Below are 21,205 nucleotides of genomic sequence, written 5' to 3'. Positions count from 1 at the left end.
ACACAGATGAACTGTTTATGTGGCTTCGAAAACCAATTGGCTGCATTAGTGATGATTTGGGCGTGTCATATTACAGGGGATTAAATCAATGATGTTGCATTATATATACTCATAATAGTCTCAATTTATAAATGTAATTTTGTTTCAGTTCGACAAAAGTCCTTATCTGTTGATCAGTGCCAAATGAAGTCCACTGTGATAATGAGGTTTTTGAATTCAACATTTCAAGTAAGAATGGCAATTCAGAACCAAACCAGATGCAGAATTATTTGTGATACTAATCTAAACACAAATAGAATTTCCCATAAACAATCATAATAAAAATTAAAAAAAAATGGTTAAAGGGGTCATATGATGCGATTTCAAGATTTCCTTTCTCTTTGGAGTGTTACAAGCTCTTGGTGCATAAAGAAGAACTGTAAAGTTGCACAGACTAAAGCCTCAAACCCAAAGAGGTATTACGCAAAGAAATAAAGCATAAACCACACCCCCCCAAAACAGCTCGTTCTAACACGCTTCCACATGTCTATGTCACTATGTGGGAAGATTTGCATAACACCACCCAAATGTTCACGCAAAGAAAGAAGGCATACCTTTTATTCTCTCTGTTGCCAAGCTGCCATGTTGTGGAGTCGCTGTGTGTTTCGTTGAAGTTCAACTTTGTTTGTTCTTCCAGAAGAGGACATGACTAGAAATCAGTGGTTAAGTTGTATTTCAACACTGTTCCAGAACAGTCCAACGCAAATATTCCGATACGTGCAGCGCATTTTATGGAGGGTGAGGACTGTTTCCTGAACCAGTAGCCTGCAATGCGTCTGAGGCACAACAGCTGTTTTTATAAAGTTGGGCAGTTCAAACCTTGCAAGGACAGTCTGGCGCTTCTGACTCCCAGCCCGTAGGTACATATTTAAATAATTTGCCAATGATGATGACGAGTTTTGAGCAGTGTAGAGTAGTCTTGTTGTTTGTTGTTTCTCAGATCACAAATGCAGACATAGTTTTATGTTTACACAGCGCGATACACAACACAATGCGTAAAAAGACAGTATAAGTCATTATAATCAGTAATTATGTCCCCACTGGATGCAACAAATGCCTTGTTTGTAAACATTTCACTTTGGGACACATTGTCTAGTGATGTACGGATCACAAACAAATCTTTCTATTTAACAGGATCTTCTTAGTGAACCAGTTCACCAAATCTATCTGAATCGTATTTCATTAACTGATGTAATGTTAATAAACCAGCATACTGAAGTACTAATATCTGTTTTGAACCGTTGTAATACTGATAACCACGAAAAGCAGGTGGTGATGAGAAAGTCACATGATGAATCAAAGCTCCTTACAAGCAGCTCTTCCACAAGCTGAGAAGGGATATACTAATATATATATACAAAAACTGTGCGCCTTCTATATATTTATATACATATATATATATATATATATATATATATATATATATATATATATATATATATATATATATATATATATATATACAGTATATATATATATATATATATATATATATATATATATATATATATATATATATATAAATATATAGAAGGCGCACAGTTTTCAATGAAAAAAAAAAACATAAAATATGAAGGAATTCTGGGAGTGTCAATTTACAGTTTTTCACTGTAAATTGTACAATGACTTTTTCTTTTTATATAGTATATAGTTTGGAAACTTACTGATAACCAATGAACAGGTTTTTACTGTAGCATTTTAACAGTCTTTTACTGTTAAAATCACAATCATTTTTTACAGTGTAGACCAAATACACAAAAAAATTATGTTCTTTTTAGCAGCATCATATGACCCCTTTAATTCAGTTCAGAATTATTCAAATCTGAATGCTGCCCAGACCTAGATTTGACACTGTAGAACAAAAAGAGTACAATAGGCACAGTATTGCAAAAGTAGTAGTAGTAGTAGTAGTAGTAGTAGTAGTAGTAAAACCTCACACTAAGGTTACATTTGTTAGAAATTAAGTAAATTTGTTAACATGAATTAACAGTGGAAAATACTTCCAAAGCATTCATTGCTCTTAATGTTCATTTCAAGTAGCTTAAATGGATAGTTCACCCATCATTTACTCACCCTCATGTCGTTCCAAACCTGTATGAGTTGCTTTCTTATGTTGAACATAAAAGAAGATATTTTGAAGATTGCTGGTAATCAAACAGTTGGTGGTTGCCATTGACTTTGATAGCAGGAATAAAAAATACTATGGAAGTCAATGGGAACCACCAACTGTTTGATTACCAGCAATCTTCAAAATATCTTCTTTGGAAAAAAGTGTTTGAATATGTTAAATAAAATATATTGAAGTTGTCCTAAGACAAAAATGAATTTTGGTAAACAAGAGAATAAAATCGATTAATTATTTCCATGTTTTGCCACAAAATTGTGTTTTAGTATGTACAGAAAGCACAAATTCTCTTTCTCCCGCATTCTCTCCCTTACAAATGCACACACAAGTGGTACAGACACACACTCGCACACACAGAAACATGTACATAACATATCCATGCCGCACAATGTGACATGCAGTGATCTTATAGGATTGCTAAAAAGGTGCAGTGTGTTTTGGGCTTAAAATGAGGCGTGGGATGGGATGTGTAAGAAATGAATCCTACTCACAAGAGTGTTGTGAGTAGGATGTTGTGGACCAAAACCAGACAAATGTCTTAAAATACATCATCTGATTAATGTCTTGAGGTGTGGTAACCATAGCATAAGTGGATTAATTTACCCCAGTGTGTTAAACTATTAGAAAATAATACACACCCGAGTACCCGGAGTCAATTATTCCTTACTTAACTTCTAATCACTGCTTCATTTTATTGGTCATACAAAACTGTCGCTTTAAAGCAGATGCGATAACGGGACCAAATGAAAATCTTTTACAGGCAGGGAAAATTTTACATTGAAACTATAGAGACGTGCTCGCCACATGAATCTGGCACTCAGTTCTGGTTACAAAAGAGAGAGAAGCACAACGAATGATGAAAAGTGGGAAAAGTAGAGAAAATAAATGGGAATGATTGCAAAATGCCTGTCTAATGCATCTACCTAGTCAGCCATTACAGGTGACATGTTATCCATCACATGTGACACAGACCTACCAAGAATTCCCAATCTTTCTTCTCTCTCACTGCGACACTTTTGAGAGCTTCAGGCTATCACACGTGACCTCACCGCTTAAATGTCTCCTCTCCTCCTCTTTTTTTCCCCTCTTCCCTCCCTGTTTATTTCTTGATCACCATCCCTAGCAAACGCAGCTGTTGTTTAGTGATAGATCAGTGAAGCAAGAAATGATGCGGAGCTGAAAAATAGATCTTGAGCCGCTCTGTCTCCTTGTTCGCGCTCCCTTTTGTTCTGCATTAGTGACGGAACCTCTGGGATTCATTTAGTGGTAATCATTTGTTACTAAGGGGCACCGTGTCTTTCAGACACCGGTGATGAAGTCACCTTCGAAAGGAGTGTAAATGAGTGGGAAATTATTTCTGCTCATATTGCCATTGATAAAGTGTCATCAAGCGGAGATGAATGTCTGTCAAACTGAAAGGTATTATTTATTCCCTGAAATAGCCACCTTTGTTTTCTGCTCCTTTTATCTTGGCTGGTTCTGAATATGCAGTGATATAACTCTGAAAAAAGGTGTGTGGTAAATAATGTTTATAATGAGCTGACTGTGGCACTTCCTGACTTTGACTGTTTCCCTATAGGCCTGTCTGAATTTTCCCAGAGAGGATCTCGGGAGAGGATTTAACATCGCACCAAAAGGATCAAATCTTTACATCTGCACATCAAGTTTAATGCTGACACATCCTGTGACCCGTGGCTGACGTTTTGTTAAGCAGTGGCCAGATGCGAGGATCTGAGCATCAGTTTGACAGCCACGTCTCTAATGTCCTCCAAATGCCCCCTCAGGTGTCAGCACACCTGCCTGCGAGCAGCAGGAAGCCACTATGACACCCCCCACAGAGCACCTCAATCACTCAGCACTATGGGAGTTCACCTCTACTGTAGGTTGCTATACATGTATAAGACAAACACACATACAGTATCTGCCACATAAAAAAATAAATAAATCAGCAAATAAACAATAAAGTCTGGAATAATAGAGAAATACATGGATCAGCAAATAAACAATAAAGTCTGGAATCAAATTAGCTGTTATGTTTTGTGAGTTCTGGGTTCCAATCTGAAAAAGCTGTCCCACTTTGTATTACATGGCCTTAACTACTATGCACTTACATTTGAATTAATAATTCAATACAATGCACTTTTTTGTACATACATGTTTTTACATTGTACCTTTATTTAATATATATATATATATATATATATATATATATATATATATATATATATATATATATATATATATATATACCTGCATGTAATTACATCTGTAATTTATGTAATTACATTAATAATTACACTGTTGACTCATCCCTTATACCTTAACCCACTCTTAAAAGTACCTATACCACCAAACGTGTCCTTAACCGTATCCCACCTCAATACAGTAACAACAAAAGTGTTTTGCAATATAATATGGACAAAATAAGTAAAGTGGAACCAAAAAAAGAGGCAAATTTTATAAATGGCAATAAATCAATATTTTAATATCAGAATTATGGACAACAGTTATTCACAGGTTATTTATTTATTTATTTATTTATTTATTTATTTATTTATTTCACAATCATGCTGTGAGAAAATGCTATAAGCAGCTTTTTGCTGAACGGAACATTGTCACTAGTTTCTGCAAATAATAAAAAACAAAAAACACACATAATTCCTAAGATATGATTTTCATCTGCCCTCTTATTATAATAATAAGTAAATAATACATCTGGCAGTTAACAGTTATAACACACACTATTTAAAAGTCATTGAAGGAAAGATTAAAAGAAAATATACTTTCTCTGATTTAGATACATACTTGCTACAAGCTTGCATGGTACCATATACATACACACACTACCATTCAAAAATTTGGGTTGGGTATTTAGTACTTGTTTTTTTTTTTTTTTTTTTTTTTTTTTTTTGAAAGAGGCGTATTGAGCTCAACAATGCTCACTGATATACTACTACTACTAGTAGTACTACTACTACTAATAATAATAAAAGTATGAAGTTATATTATGAAACATCTATTTGGATATATTTTACATTTTAATTTATTCTTGTTATGCAAAGCTGAATTTTCAGCATCATTACTCCAGTCTTCAGTGTCATATGAGCCTTCAGAAATCATTCTAATATGCTGATTTGATACTCAAGAAACATTAGGAGAAGCAGTTATCTTTTCTTTCTAAAACCTTTGATACTTTTTTTTTCTTTCTCAGAATTATTTAAAGTAAAATGAGATGAATCAAGTCCAAAAGAACTTATAACAAAAAAAGGCATCTTAAATTTTTCAAAAATATTTGCCATTAGTGTGCCCCCCTCCAGTTTCTTGGAATGCCCTCACTCTATCAGTCATGCAGTGTAAAATTTACATACTCAGTCCAAAGTGCTTCCTGCTCCAAGTCGCATGACTTTCTCGCTCACCAGGGTGGTATGACACAGAGTATGATCCAAACCTTTTATGATTTTGTGTGGCCACGCAGCCATGAGGCCTGTGGTGTGAGATTGCTTTTGTGGTGACACAGAGGGAGAGAAAATGAGCTGGAGGTGGACTCTGCTGTTCTACACTGCCAATCTATTCTGGCTGAAGCAGAACTCTGACCCCCCAACCAATTTCTAATGGGTTTTGTGAGTCACAAGCAAACACACAGCTGGGGTCCAAACAAACTTCAGTACTTCTCACGTCTATCTCGATCGCTTTTTCTCTTTTGCACCAGCCTCTTCTTTCTATCTCCTTTCCACTAACTAGTTTTCTTTTATCACACACTGCTAGAAAACTACTATTAAACTACTATTATAAGTTAAACTGGGATTAATGTTTAGAAGTTGAATGTGCACCACTCCAAAACTTCTTTTTAACTCGTAGTATAAAAACGACTAAATGTATTCCTTAATTGAACTTAAAATGGACTGAAACGATACAAACAATTTGAAAGGGCTAATGAGGCCAGTGTTTCTATATTTCTGCAAAAGCTTAAGGTTATGGTTAATCCTCAGGGAATTAAAACAATAGGACATAAAAGTAGATATGCAACAGGACGTGAGTGAGAAAGTCTGCCCTTAAAGCTCTGTGATTGTTTGCTCTCATCAATCTCTGTCCTTTGTTGTACTGTTAATGCTCCACTTAGAGGAGGCTGAAGGCTATGTACTCCATTGCCTAAGCTTATTCCTTTGAGTTTAGATAATATAAAATGAGGTTGACTGTGAATTTCCATATCCCTTATACTGAGTAACATACTATTGAAAATATTGTGTAAGTCATTGCATCTTTTCCTAAAAAGATAGCATTCTCTTTCTTCCCTCCCACAGTTACACGTATCTCGAAAATTATTTGCTCACATTCATTACTATGTGGAGCGCATGATTTAGGATGTGTTGTGTCTATGTTGTGTGTGGCTACAAGCAGTTGTTAAAATACCACTGGAAGCAAGGAGACTGCCAATACCCCTTTAGGCATCTTGCCTTCGTGCTCATTCAACAACATTACTGTGAAAACTAATTTTGTGTGCAATGTGACATGTTTGAATGTGCTCTGAGGCACGGTTATTTTAAAAAGTGTTTCCTTGCACGGAAAATGTTAAATCTATATTTTAGGTTGAAAGTCATGAATGATTTTTATCAAGAGATCTCTCTCTGCCCTAAATGACAAGGCATCAGTAAATATTTTCCAAAGCAAAAAATAAAATATCTCTGCAGATTAAGTAAGGTTAAAAAACTGCACATCAAGCTTCCCTGTGAAACCTCACATCAAATAATTAGAGGGGAATTCCACCATGATAGCTGAGTGCCTCTGAAGTTCTGCCAGTGGGCTGCCTTGGGCAGTGAAAAGAAAGAGGGAAAGAAAACCTGATGTGAATATCCAAGCAAGAGAATGCAGCCATAAGGGATAAAACAATGATCCAAAAAAAAAAAAGAGAGAGAGAGAGAGAGAAAAACACTCATTATAAAATTTGATAAAATAGCACATTTCTAAAAATCTCGTGAATACGTTATAAGATTTTTGCATATGGGATTTTCATTTCTGTGCAGGATATATTGTAAAAATTTGTTTCCTCTCACTTGGGAAACATTCTCGCTCCTTTGGTGATTACTGCAACACATTTCCAATAACTGTAAGACCAGCTGATTCTCACAACCAAACAAGCTTCAAACTGTTTTCAAAACCCACCTACTAGTCTCAAACTGACCTCACATGAATAAAGTAATTAAAAACATTTAATCATCTCCAACTGCACTAGAAATGCCCTACACTCACTGAGTGTGCTGTTGCATGCACATTCTTAAAACGGTTATGTTTAATAAGCCAAAACAGTTCGATTTTTGACAATTATCCTGATTTAGCCCGGCATGTAAACACCCTAACCTGTGTTCCACTGGCTTATTGAAGTGTGCATATGTAATATGGCCCTGTTCCAAATGGCACACTTCTTACAGTCTTGTGGCTGATGCATGCACGAGATTGTGAAGACTGCGAGATTGTATGGTGTCCCAATGTCATTTTAGGGTATCAGAAAGGTGGTTGCGAACACTCTCTTTGCAGTCAATGTGGCACCTGATGCATACTTTTGCTGAGCCTGCACTGAAGCGAGCTCTGCAGCAGACTTCTACCCAAGCGCATTGCATCACAGAAGTGCAGACTCATAGGAAGACCATTAGTGTTTAGGGTACTATTTGGGACAGGGCCTTGTGTGACAGGAAAGTGTCTTATCAGCAGATTTAAACTTACAGTATATGTAACATCACAACTCGCATAACAAATGCAAAACTCTGAGTAGAAGTGTATGTATACTTATGTTTCACCACCAAAAAATAACTTTTTTTTTTTCATTAGGTCCAGTTTACTTGCATTGCTTTTATTAATTTGCATGTTAACCAGTAAAAGGGTTGTTTCAATAAACTGATGTTTGATGGTTATTAGTGAATTATTGTGATCCATGTAGCTGTATAGTAGTATTCTGACTGTCTATTAGTTTAGAAATCTATTTTATTTGCAGTTACTTGAGTTTTTTATGCAGTCCTGGTTTGCAGTGTATATTCCCAGCTACCCTGGTAATTGCATTTTTGAATTTTATTGAGTCACTTTGGTAAGTAAGATTATGCAAACACATCTGTCAATTCTATAAAGCTATTTATTCGCAAATGACATAACATAACAGTAGTAAAAGATTTCTAGATAGTTTGTCACATTTGCCACCTCGACTAACCTAACTTTTGTTTAACTCTGCATTTCCATCCATTATTTCCATGGAGAAAACCTTCAGGGTGCAACATTACCATAGAAACAGACATTGCAGAGGAAGACACATAAATTTCTCCTCTTTAAATTAAATAAACAATTCTCGCTTGAACTGTATAGACATGACTTTATTATAGAGCAGATGTGATGCAGGTCACACATAAAGCAAACAGTTCTGCTTATTGTGTGACCGTATGAGCTCTCAAGGCATAGACATCTCATGCATAAAGGTGACTTGTGTCAGGGTGAATGCTGAAGAAAGATATCACTGGTGCCATGTTAAGCACTGTGAGGTTTAAAATGTGAGCTGATGAGCTACAGTTGCTTCTTTGCAGATTAAAATGTGCCCAAATGGGTCTAGAATAATATCTAAGAAAATAGTGGTAATAATAATATGTGTGATAGCCCTGCCATTATATTATATCACCCTTCCTGTATATGCCTATATATCACCATTGGTTTAAGTATGATTTGGTACATTTACCAATGCTAGATACTCACATCAGCAAAAAAAAAAAAAAAAAACTTTGACATACACTTAAAATGCTTTAGAAAATGCTTAAGTATATTATGATTTTTGAGTTCTTTTTCATCCATACATTTTGTATTAAACAATGTGAATTCATAGAATTTACAAAAATGTCCAATTCTTAACTCACTTCCCTGCTCAGAAAGTATCCCTTTTATTCAGCTTGCTCCAAAAAGCTTTGAGATACTCTCAGTTGCTCTCTCTATATACTCAGTGGCATGATAAGACATGGTGCCAGAGAGTCAGCTAGGGACAAGTTTGAGAGTTCTAAGCAAATCCCATAGATGGAAAAGAGATTTAATGTTGTGATCGTGAAAGCCACAGAACACTTAAACTGCACGTCCAAGGTTTTGTTCCACCCACACTTCAGTCACTGATGTCTTTGATGCTGGCTAATAAAGCATGTGACACGCAGAATTGTATTCATACAGTATCTCCGTATTTCACAGAGTGCTTCTCATTCACCTTTTCCTCTACTCATTAGTTCACTTCCAAAGACCCCTGTGGTGAGAAAATCATGTCCTTGGCGGGGCTGCCACTATGCTTCTCTTTGCCACGAGAGGGAGAGAAGATAATCAGCTTGTCAGACAGCACTTAGGCTTCATTCTCCCCTGTAGGCTCAAGCAGGGATGTTAGTGTAGTGTTGAATGTGCCCTCTCAAGACACTGTGCCGAGCTGAAAGCCAGAAAGGCCCCTTGGTCAAACTTGCCAGCCAATTACAGCATCCTGATCTCTCATTGACAAGCATGTCTCTGCTTGAAGGATGCATAACACAAAAACATATTTGCTCTTTTTTTCTGAACTATTGCAGTTATAATAAATGTGTCAGTGGTTTAAATCAAGAGCTTGTCGACCTTGATGTTATTCAACATGTTTGCAACAAACTTTATCTCAACAATAAATCTTCTAGTTTTGCAGTCTTAAATTAAATTGAGGCCAGCAGTGATGAAAGTGGAAAGAGATAAAGCACATATTTATCAACTGAATGAAAACATTTAGTTTACACTAATACACTAGTAATGATCTTCCACTGATCAACACCCATACTCTGTGACGACTTATTTAAGAACATATTTTCATTATTAATGGGTGGTGGTGACAGTTCTTACAGTATCAGCTGTGCTAGTCCCCCAGCCTTTCACAAAATCCATGTCATTAGCTAAAATGACATTATTTGATCTCTAGCCACTAATTCTACATCAAATTACTTTCAGAATGGCCTCTAAAGGCATTTAAGATTTCCATTATTTTTTAATCATTGCACAAAAATGATAAAAGACTTTAAAAATGTCTTTTTTTTTTTCTTTTTTTTTAAACGCACACAAAGACATCGCCTATGCATCAATGTAATGAATATTTGTCCGGTCCTTTATTAATTACAGCATTCGATGTCAACTTCTTTCAGCATATTACATTAACCACCTAAATGGCAAAGCAATGGTTATCAGAATCGTGAAGATTTTAGTGAAAATTTCAAATGTATTCTCACACAGGCATTTACATAACTTGAATATGAAAAAATAATGGTCATTGTCAAATTGATGGATGTTTGAGCTGGGGTCTGATTTGCAGCGATGAACTAATAAGCCAGAGGAACATTCCACCAAACAGCATCATCCCCATTATCACCACCAACACCATGATAATGTGCTTATACAAACTGCACAGACAGGGAAACATAAATTATTGACACCGAGTGCTTACTGGAAGCCCAGGTGTGGAACGGTATGTATAGTATGTATTATATATACAGACACTCAGCTTCCTCAGGCTAATTTCTGGAAAAAGCCATAATTGCTCACTTTATAATTTATGACCGTTAGAGTAGGTCTGGCAAAGCACCATCACCTATTACTCACCAAGCCTCTAACTCTCGCTGCCATGCTGTCAAAACACACGTGTACGTGCACACACACACCCTCTGTGTGGCCCTGTGTAAAAAATTCATGAAACAAACACAAATACAAGCAAAATTAATACTAATTAACCATTTACAAGGACAAATTCAATTCATCAATACTTCATGACAATCTAAAAATATGGACCTGCCCTAAAACTAACTTTTAGTCTCTTGTGTTTTGTCCTTAATTTTGATTTAGTTTAATTGTAAAGCTCAGAATTCAACTATTTATTTTATTATTATTGTTATTATTATTATTTTGAACATATAAAAGTAATTGAGAAATGGAGAATTGACACTAAATGGCATTTATAATTATATTTTACAATAAAATATGTAAAATAAATATTTTACAAATATAATAAAATATATTATATAAAATATTTAGTCTTATTTAAAATTTTTGTTTTATAGTTTTATTTTATTAGAATATTGATTTGTTAATATGTTACAAATTCTTTCCTTTTTCCATTAATTTACTGGTTTCTTTTTCCTCAAATTTTTGTTTGTTATTTTATTTTGATTTAATCACACTCAACATGATTTTTCCTTTTTCCATTTGCTGGTTTTGTTTTCCATTTTTCCAATTGCTGTTTTTCTTCCATCTGTTGATTAAAGCATATCATTCCATCTGTTGATTAAAGCATATCATGATAAATAAAATTTAGTTTCATACCACATTTCAAGCTGTGTGTAGCACCTGCTGTTAGTGTCCTCTGCTGGTCTGCTTGGGCCCAGGGCAAATTCCATGTTGGCCTGTGCGTGAATCTGTCCATGCTCTTTCTTTGAAAAAATAAATTTTTATAAGGTGGATACAATCAATGAACGAATAAATAAATAAAGATAAGACACAAGCCCATTTAAAACAAGATGACTGGCAATGAAGACATAGTTTTGAGAGAAATCATATACCATAGTAATCAACTAATGCGCCTGCAGATTACATAAATGTTCCTTGGAGATTTAGCCAGCTACTTGAGAGGGTTGTTATATGTTAATTGAACATTAATCTGTTATCACATCACTTCAGAGACAAAATCTGAATTTTTATTACCCCCGGTATTTGAGCTGTTATACAATGTATTTGACAATTACTCACCACATTTTCACATTTTTCTACATTTGTATGTGGTGCTCACAAATGCATTTTATTGTCCACCTGGTGAACATCCTCACAGAAAACTTACACCACACCACTCCTTCATAAGCTCAATGATTCATAAGCATAGTTCACCCCAAAATGAAAATTCTGTCACCTTTTACTCACCTTCCTGTTGTTCAGTCCCTGTAAGACTTTCTTTCCTCTGCAGAATTGCAAAGACGATATTCTGAAGATTTTCTTTTTTTTTTTTTTTTTTTTTTTTTAAACAGTGAAAGTCACCAAGGTATTTTTCAAAATATGGCATTTTATTTTGAATTATGCAGAAGAAAGAAATGCATACAGGTTTGGAACAGCATGAGCTTGAGTAAACAACAGAATTCTATTTTTTATGTAAACCTACCCTTAAGGTGTTGTGCCTGTAGCACAAACAATGCGAATGAAGATTTGAGTTTAACACTTAGAATTAGGTTTTCTCTTGCCCAGTATTATGTCAAGCAACATGTTTATTTTGAAGAACAGTCTGGATGTTCTTTCAGGGTACCTGATACTTTGAATGTCATTCATTCTACCTTCAAGAGGTTGACCTCAGATATCACTGCAGTTTATGATGCACCACAAGAGGATATGAATTGTGTTATTTCAACTGTCCCTTCTCAATGTCCCATTTCTCTTAGTTACTGTTGCTATTTTGGTCAAACTTTCCTACCAGCACATCATACTACCAGCAAAAAACAAAAAAAAATAAGCATTAAGTGAAGACTTACTTCAGGAAGTAAATAACATTGACATTTTGAATAAACAGTGAATTTATATCTAGTGATTGGTGGTAAAAGGTCTCCAGTATGCCATGGGAAGGTTAAAGCCAATATGTGAAACTGGGTAAAGAAAAATGTGAATCAATGGTAAAAAAAAAAAGAAAAAAAAAAAAATTATATATAAAAAATTGCCACAAACTAGAAAAAAAGCCCAATTAGATATAACACAAAGCAATGAAATCACATAAAGCCAAATCTTACCACATCGTTCCCAATAGATAATGAATTAAGTACAGCATAACAGGGAAAACATGTTGGAATTAAAATGTTATTATTCTTTCTGCAAAATCTACCATGCATTGTAGCAGAAGTCATACGGACATTTAAGTTGTGTGTCATTATTGTTACTATAACAGCTGGACATTCTTTCTGATGGGAGCATCTTCTGTCTAAATTTTTGGGTAAGGATGTCATAACAGCGCCTTGATAAAACAATTATAGGAGTGGCTTAATTAGTGGCATACTTTAAAGACTGCATGAAGGTTTTACTTTAACATGCAGTAAGTTGGTCTATGGTTGGAAAGAACTAGCCAATCACTACACTGGTTTCAACCTGAAGGATGGTAATGGCTTTGGTTACTGTGCTCCATGTTGTAGCATACACGAGAAAGTGCAAATTCAGCTGGACTTATATCCAATAAAAAGGATATAAGCAGTATGTGAACAGAGCTATATATATACAACAGTATGCAACAAAACATCTAATGGACTAGCAGGCTTGTCAGACAAAACTGCTGTAAGTTTGAACGAAACAAAGAGTAACATACAGGCCTGTGTATAATATTTACTTACATAATATGCACTTTGATGGCTGTACAGAGAGCTGATGGCTCTCTCTCCCTTGTCTTTGATTATCCTCAGGAGCCTTTCGACTGACGAAAACATACCGCCTGGTAGCATTTGGGTGGACAAGCTGGATGAAACAGGAAGCTGTAAGGAGTAGACATATTATACAGTGTCAGATATGCAAATCTTCCAAAAGACATTTACCAAATGTTTGAACAATGCGTTTTTCTTCACTTTTTGCTTTCAGAACATTAACTGAAGACTCAGACTGATTTAGTAAGAATGATTTATTATCATTATAAAGAATTACTGATACATCAAGAAGGTATCTTCAGTCCTGGAACACAAAGTAAATATTGACATGATTTTACAGTTAAGCTGCCAAAAGTGTGCATTTTCTCAGTTTCATTATAATAAGTTATCTCATGCAAATTATTTTATAGACTGCCACTGAAGTGGTATAGAGATGTCTATGCAGAGTTGCCAATCTTTTTTCCTTTGAAAATCTGTTAGCTGTAATTTTGCTGTATTTACAGAAAGCTTGTCATGTTTCTCATTAATGGCTGGAGCCAGTCTAAATACAGGATCTCAAACAGCTATCTCTGAAATACTGCTCATAGCCTACTTTTTATCTGCCATCTTGATGTTGTTGAAATAATCAAATGTGTAGTGACCCGCTGTGCAGGGTGCACAGCTTGACTGAGCATGAACATAAGGTCATGGCAGGGCGTGGCAACCCAACAGGCATAGTTTATCTTGTCACATAATACATTTTAATGGCTTTTTTTTCTTCTTCTTTTTTTTTTGAAGTATGGCAACACGGTTTGTTTAATTTCACTGTATGAAAAAAGTAGCTTTGATAATCTGTAAAATCTCACCTTAAAAATGTCACCGATGTTGTGATTCTTAGAGAATGTAATCTATGACTTAAAACCAAACAAAATGACTAGTGGCTTAAAATAATTTTTCTTGCCACAATGTATTTTCATCTGCATTTTGTGAGATGGCAGGTGTCAAAGGCAGTGGCTATTTGCACTAAGAACAAATAACAATAGATGCTATTTATGCTAAGTGTAAATAGCAATTAGATGTTATTTACACTACGTGAAAACTATATTTTTAATTCAATTTATTAAACAGATGCCACCTTATTGGGACAATATAAGCCCTCCCTATTCCTACGCTTCCCCTAGCTGATACTTTATTTTCAACTTTTTGATTATTTCCTTCATTTTTATTGAAAATAAATGCCTTTCCAATGTGATATGAGATTCAAAAAGGGAGAAGAAGAAAATAAAAGTTCAGCAAAAGACGGATTCAAACCCAGGTCAATCATGTCAAAAAGAGAACAACACACTCTTTAAAATCTACACCAATGAAACTGTTTTGTCTTTTGTAGTGTTGAATATAATATGGAGTTAGTGTAAATAGCCTCTCCCAGCAATGTGGGCCATTTGCACTTACTGTAAATAGACACTCCGGGTGTTAAATCCTAAACCTGTGTGCCATGTATTACCTGTATATATACTAAAATTAATTTGAATTACAGTTATTTCATGCTAAGTTAACTATAAATATATTTACAGATTTATGTACTTAAGAATTTGCAGTTGTACTTTTGTTATAATAAACTGGTATACTTAAAGTCTGCTAAATTGGAACAATATATATATATATATATATATATATATATATAGATAGATAGATAGATATAGTCAGCATAAAATTGTTCCAATTTAGCAGACTTAAGTATACCAATATATATATATATATATATATATATATATATATATATATATATATATATATATATATATATATATATATATACTATATATGGTATGTATACAACACCATTGACAGATCATCAGAAGTATGAATAATCTGTCATTATTTACCCTCTCTTTTCATTATTTCTTTTGTTTTTATTTATAATTTATTTATTTGGGCCCACTTTATATTAGGTGGCCTTAACTACTATTTACTTACATTTAAATTAATCATTTGGTACAATGCACTTATTGCTTACATGCATGTTTTTACAAAAAAAACTATATTTAATTACATCTATAATTAATTTATGCAATTACACTGTTGACCCATCCCTTACACTTTAACCCACCCTTAAACCTACCCATACCACCAAACCTGTCCCTAACCTTACCCGTATCCCAACTCAATATCAGCAAAAGTGTTTTACAATGCAATATGAACTTAAGTACATTGTACTTATTGTTTATTGTTAGTACATAGTAGTTAAGAAATACTGAACTATAGCACATACACCTTAGTTCCTAAACAAATAAATAAAAAAATCACTACCACTACAACAATCACTAAACAATCAGTAATGCTATTAAGAATATGATTTGGTGATGATAGGATGCACTGTTTCTATGTGTATTTAGCTTTGATTTGAAAGAAAACAGCGCATCCTTGTGGCGCGGATGATACAGAAGAGCATTGCAGCATACAGTGATACGGAGAGACACAAATTCATGCAAAAGGGCACACAAAAATATATTTCAAAAATATAGCTGCAAGCAGCGATACGGGGCCAAGCCCATAAAGCATCTATCTCAGCAAGCAGCGATACGGGGCCAAGCCCCTGAAGGTGCTGTAGCACAGTACAGAACAGGAAGAGCAAAAACAGCAGAAACTAAATGAACATAAAAAATAAGCTGGTAAACTTAAAATAAGCATAAGTATAGCTGCAACGAACTCAGAATTAACAGAAATTCAAATTAAAATGAACACAGCATGGATAAAACATTTATTTCTAATCCAGGAGCAATAAAGATTTGCACAATGCAGATCTGTATAATAAAGTAATCAAAACAGCACAACATAGCATAATTGTATAAAGTTGCTCTATGCTAGACTTGAACCCACAACATGAAAACTTCAGGGTAAATGACTTAGGGTGCTTTCAAACTTGTAGTTCGGTTCTCTTGGTTATTTTGGTCCGGACCAAAAAAGAAAACGATACATTTGGTCCTGGTCCGCTGCGCGTTTACACTGGTATTTTTGACAGCAATCCTAAATGTGACCAGAGCAGTACTTTTGGTAACTTCAAGCTTGTATAATGACTACGCCACCCTGGGATTTGCACCCAAGAAAATACTCAAGGACTATAAGTCCAATGATGTAATGAGAAGACGAGATGTGCTTCCAACCAAACAAAACTTTATTAATAATAATAATAATAAATACACATTAAAGAAACATTAAACCAGCATAATACTCTTCATGAATTGACAAGTTTTATTACAGAAATGGCAGTAGAAGTTTACAAGTTTAAAAAAAAAAAAATAATTCCCAGGTGTAAAGAAACTTCGTACCTTCCCCACCAACCAATATAAAAACAAATTCTTGCAAAAAAAAGGGAAAAGCAACAAGGCTAAAGCTTACCTTAGGGGTGGCAAACTAACTGAAATAAAGAGTGCTCTCCACCAAACGTGTGCACAGCAAACAATAGGAAGAGGTGCTCAAACCCTGGTGCTCCAAACTCACAACTGTGTGCTTCACCCAGGTGACTAGCCTCTTCTTTCGGAACACTCAACCTTGAACCAACTAAGGAAAAAAAGGAAAATTAGTTGGTCCGGTACAAATACAAATAGTCAAATAATCACTTAAGAAAAACAACAAATTACAATTGATAACCGAAAAGGCCAATTAATGGAGTAAAGTAGCATCCTACCTCACTGGCAATAAGCCAGAACCACTTATAATAAGGTTTTAATTGGAGGACGCTACAAAACTCGGCCTAAACAGCTCAACTCGAATCATCACGCTCCAAACAAACACCAAAATAACAAATTGAAAGCACCAACACTATTTTCACACCACAAAAAAAAAAAAAAAAATATGAAAAACAGCAGCATGACCCACAGTTGGTCATCAACTGAACTGCGGAAGACTGCAAAACAAAACAATAATCAGAAACACCCCACACAACATATTGCCAACCAATTATCGCATCATACATACTCCGATCTGCAGCTACAAAAGCATAGGATGTTAGGATGTCTTCATAAATATTGTTTCACTAAAAACACACAAAAGGAAACACTTAAGACTAAACCATTCAAAATGACAGAAAATCAACAACATAACAATACAACAGAATGCCCATACCTACAAATTGCCAATGAGCACTTGACGTGGCTCACCTCGGACTTAACAGGAGCGGCTGCCACAACATCTTGCCAATATAAAAACAAGAACAAGCATTACAGTACTTTAATGGGCTAAAAACACAAACTACACATCGTAATAAACCATCACCTACTTCAACTACTGTGACACTGAAGACCGGAAGAGGGACGGGTACGACAAATGCTACATTCTAATGCTTCCTGCGCAGACATTTAAATACGCTGACATTAATTATCCTCATTACTCACTCTCATAAAAGGATACCACTCGAAAAAGGAAAGTCCATCCCACACTGCCACATAAAGATACTGGACCTAACAAAAGCTGTGTGTTCGACTAAAAGCGGCGCTGCAAAGACAGTCTAATGCCGAAACACCTAATGCCATCTGCGCGCTCATTGCTGCGTGCACTTATGATTTTATTTTCACCACCTGCAAACTTACGAAAAGCTCATAAAAGGCAATTTACCTCCTCTTTGCTTTACGTTTGTCCTCTGCTCATTTTTATTTTATTTTTTTTGAATACACCACTTGTTCCACGTCATCAAATCATGTCGCATAGCGTTGCATCTTGTCATTACTTCCTGTTTTTGGTTCGTTTAAAAGTGTTTGGTCCGTGTTGCGTTCATAATTCATTCGAACCGCACCATTTGTCTGGAAGTGGACCGAGACCCATCTTTTTAGCAGTCACGGCCTGCTTGTTTGGTGCAAAAACAGCAGAAACTAAATGAACATAAAAATAAGCTGGTAAACTAAAATAAGCATAAGTATAGCTGCAACGAACTCAGAATTAACAGAAATTCAAATTAAAATGAACACAGCATGGATAAAACATTTATTTCTAATCCAGGAGCAATAAAGATTTGCACAATGCAGATCTGTATAATAAAGTAATCAAAACAGCACAACATAGCATAATTGTATAAAGTTGCTCTATGCTAGACTTGAACCCACAACATGAAAACTTCAGGGTAAATGACTTAGGGTGCTTTCAAACCTGTAGTTCGGTTCTCTTGGTTATTTTGGTCCGGACCAAAATGAAAACGATACATTTGGGTCCTGGTCCTGGTCCGCTGCGCGTTCACACTGGTATTTTTGACAGCAATCCTAAATGTGACCAGAGCAGTACTTTTGGTAACTTCAAGCTTGTATAATGACTACGCCACCCTGGGATTTGCACCCAAGAAAAATACTCAAGGACTATAAGTCCAATGATGTAATGAGAAGACGAGATGTGCTTCCAACCAAACAAAACTTTATTAATAATAATAATAATAAATACACATTAAAGAAACATTAAACCAGCATAATACTCTTCATGAATTGACAAGTTTTATTACAGAAATGGCAGTAGAAGTTTACAAGTTTTAAAAAAAAAAATAATAATTCCCCAGGTGGTAAAGAAACTTCGTACCTTCCCCACCAACCAATATAAAAACAAATTCTTGCAAAAAAAAGGGAAAAGCAACAAGGCTAAAGATTAACTTAGGGGTGGCAAACTAGCAGAAAGAAAGCGTGCTCTCAACCACACGTGCACAAAGCAAACAATAGGAAGAGGTGCTCACAACCTGGTGCTCCAAACTCACAACTGTGTGCTTCACCCAGGTGACTAGCCCTCTCCTTTCGGGACACTCAACCTTGAACCAAACTAAGGAAAAAAAAGGAAAATTAGTTGGTCCGGTACAAATACAAATAGTCAAATAATCACTTAAGAAAAACAACAAATTACAATTGATAACCGAAAAGGCCAATTAATGGAGTAAAGTAGCATCCTACCTCACTGGCAATAAGCCAGAACCACTTATAATAAGGTTTTAATTGGAGGACGCTACAAAACTCGGCCTAAACAGCTCAACTCGACTACTCGAATCATCACACTCCAAACAAACACCAAAATAACAAATTGAAAGCACCAACACTATTTTCGGAAGAAAAAAAAAAAAAAAAAAAACTATGAAAAACAGCAGCATGACCCACAGTTGGTCATCAACTGAACTGCGGAAGACTGCAAAACAAAACAATAATCAGAAACACCCCAAACAACATATTGCCAAACAATTATCGCATCATACATACTCCGATCTGCAGCTACAAAAGCATAGGATGTTAGGATGTCTTCATAAATATTGTTTCACTAAAAACACACAAAAGGAAACACTTAAGACTAACCATTCAAAACGACAGAAAATCAACACATAACAATACAACAGAATGCATACCTACAATTGCCAATGAGCACTTGACGTGGCTCACCTCGGACTTAACAGGAGCGGCTGCCACAACATCTTGCCAATATAAAAACAAGAACAAGCATTACAGTACTTTAATGGGCTAAAACACAAACTACACATCGTAATAAACCATCACCTACTTCAACTACTGTGACACTGAAGACCGGAAGAGGGACGGGTACGACAAATGCTACACTCTAATGCTTCCTGCGCAGACATTTAAATACGCTGACATTAATTATCCTCATTACTCACTCTCATAAAAGGATACCACTCGAAAAAGGGAAGTCCATCCCACACTGCCACATAAAGATACTGGACCTAACAAAAGCTGTGTTCGACTAAAAGCGGCGCTGCAAAGACGGTCTAATGCCGAAACACCTAATGCCATCTGCGCGCTCATTGCTGCGTGCACTTATGATTTTATTTTCACCACCTGCAAACTTACGAAAAGCTCATAAAAGGCAATTTACCTCCTCTTTGCTTTACGTTTGTCCTCTGCTCATTTTTATTTTATTTTTTTTGAATACACCACTTGTTCCACGTCATCAAATCATGTCGCATAGCGTTGCATCTTGTCATTACTTCCTGTTTTTGGTTCGTTTAAAAGTGTTTGGTCCGTGTTGCGTTCATAATTCATTCGAACCGCACCATTTGTCTGGAAGTGGACCGAGACCCATCTTTTTAGCAGTCACGGCCTGCTTGTTTGGTGTGCACTATGGTTCGGATGGCAACGTTCACACTTACTCAAACAAACTGCACTAAAAGCAATCGCACCAGGGATCATTTTAATCGAACCAAACATGACAAGTGTGAACACACCCTTAGAGTACACGACTCTGCTGTACACATTCAACAGGCTGCAGAGGAGAAGTTTAGGTGTGAGAATGAGCTCACAAAAGCTTGACTTAGCATGTTAAATGGATTAGCATGCTAAGCTAACTTAATACTAGCGTAGCTTACGGTTAACCTGATAGCTAAAGAGCCACATTAGAATGACTGGCAACTGGTTAGCATGCTAAGCTAATTAGCATAAATCAACAAGCACAGGCACGGTTAACTTTGGAGAGGTATTTCTTGGGAATGGTATCTAATAGCAAAAATCTGTTCAGTCATTTCCGTTTTTTTTTTTTTTTTTTTTTTGTGAAATATGCAGATTCTGGACGCATGCAGCTCTTTATTCATAACAGATCATAGAGAGGCATAGTATTGAAAAAAAACAAACTGTCATCTCTCTTCTGTAGCCTAACACAGGAGATTGAGGACATGAACCAAATGTGCTGCTTTGAAGCA

The sequence above is a fragment of the Cyprinus carpio genome, chromosome B7 (assembly GCF_018340385.1).
Source record: "Cyprinus carpio isolate SPL01 chromosome B7, ASM1834038v1, whole genome shotgun sequence".
NCBI lineage: Eukaryota > Metazoa > Chordata > Actinopteri > Cypriniformes > Cyprinidae > Cyprinus > Cyprinus carpio.
Note: the sequence above shows the minus strand (reverse complement) of the source record.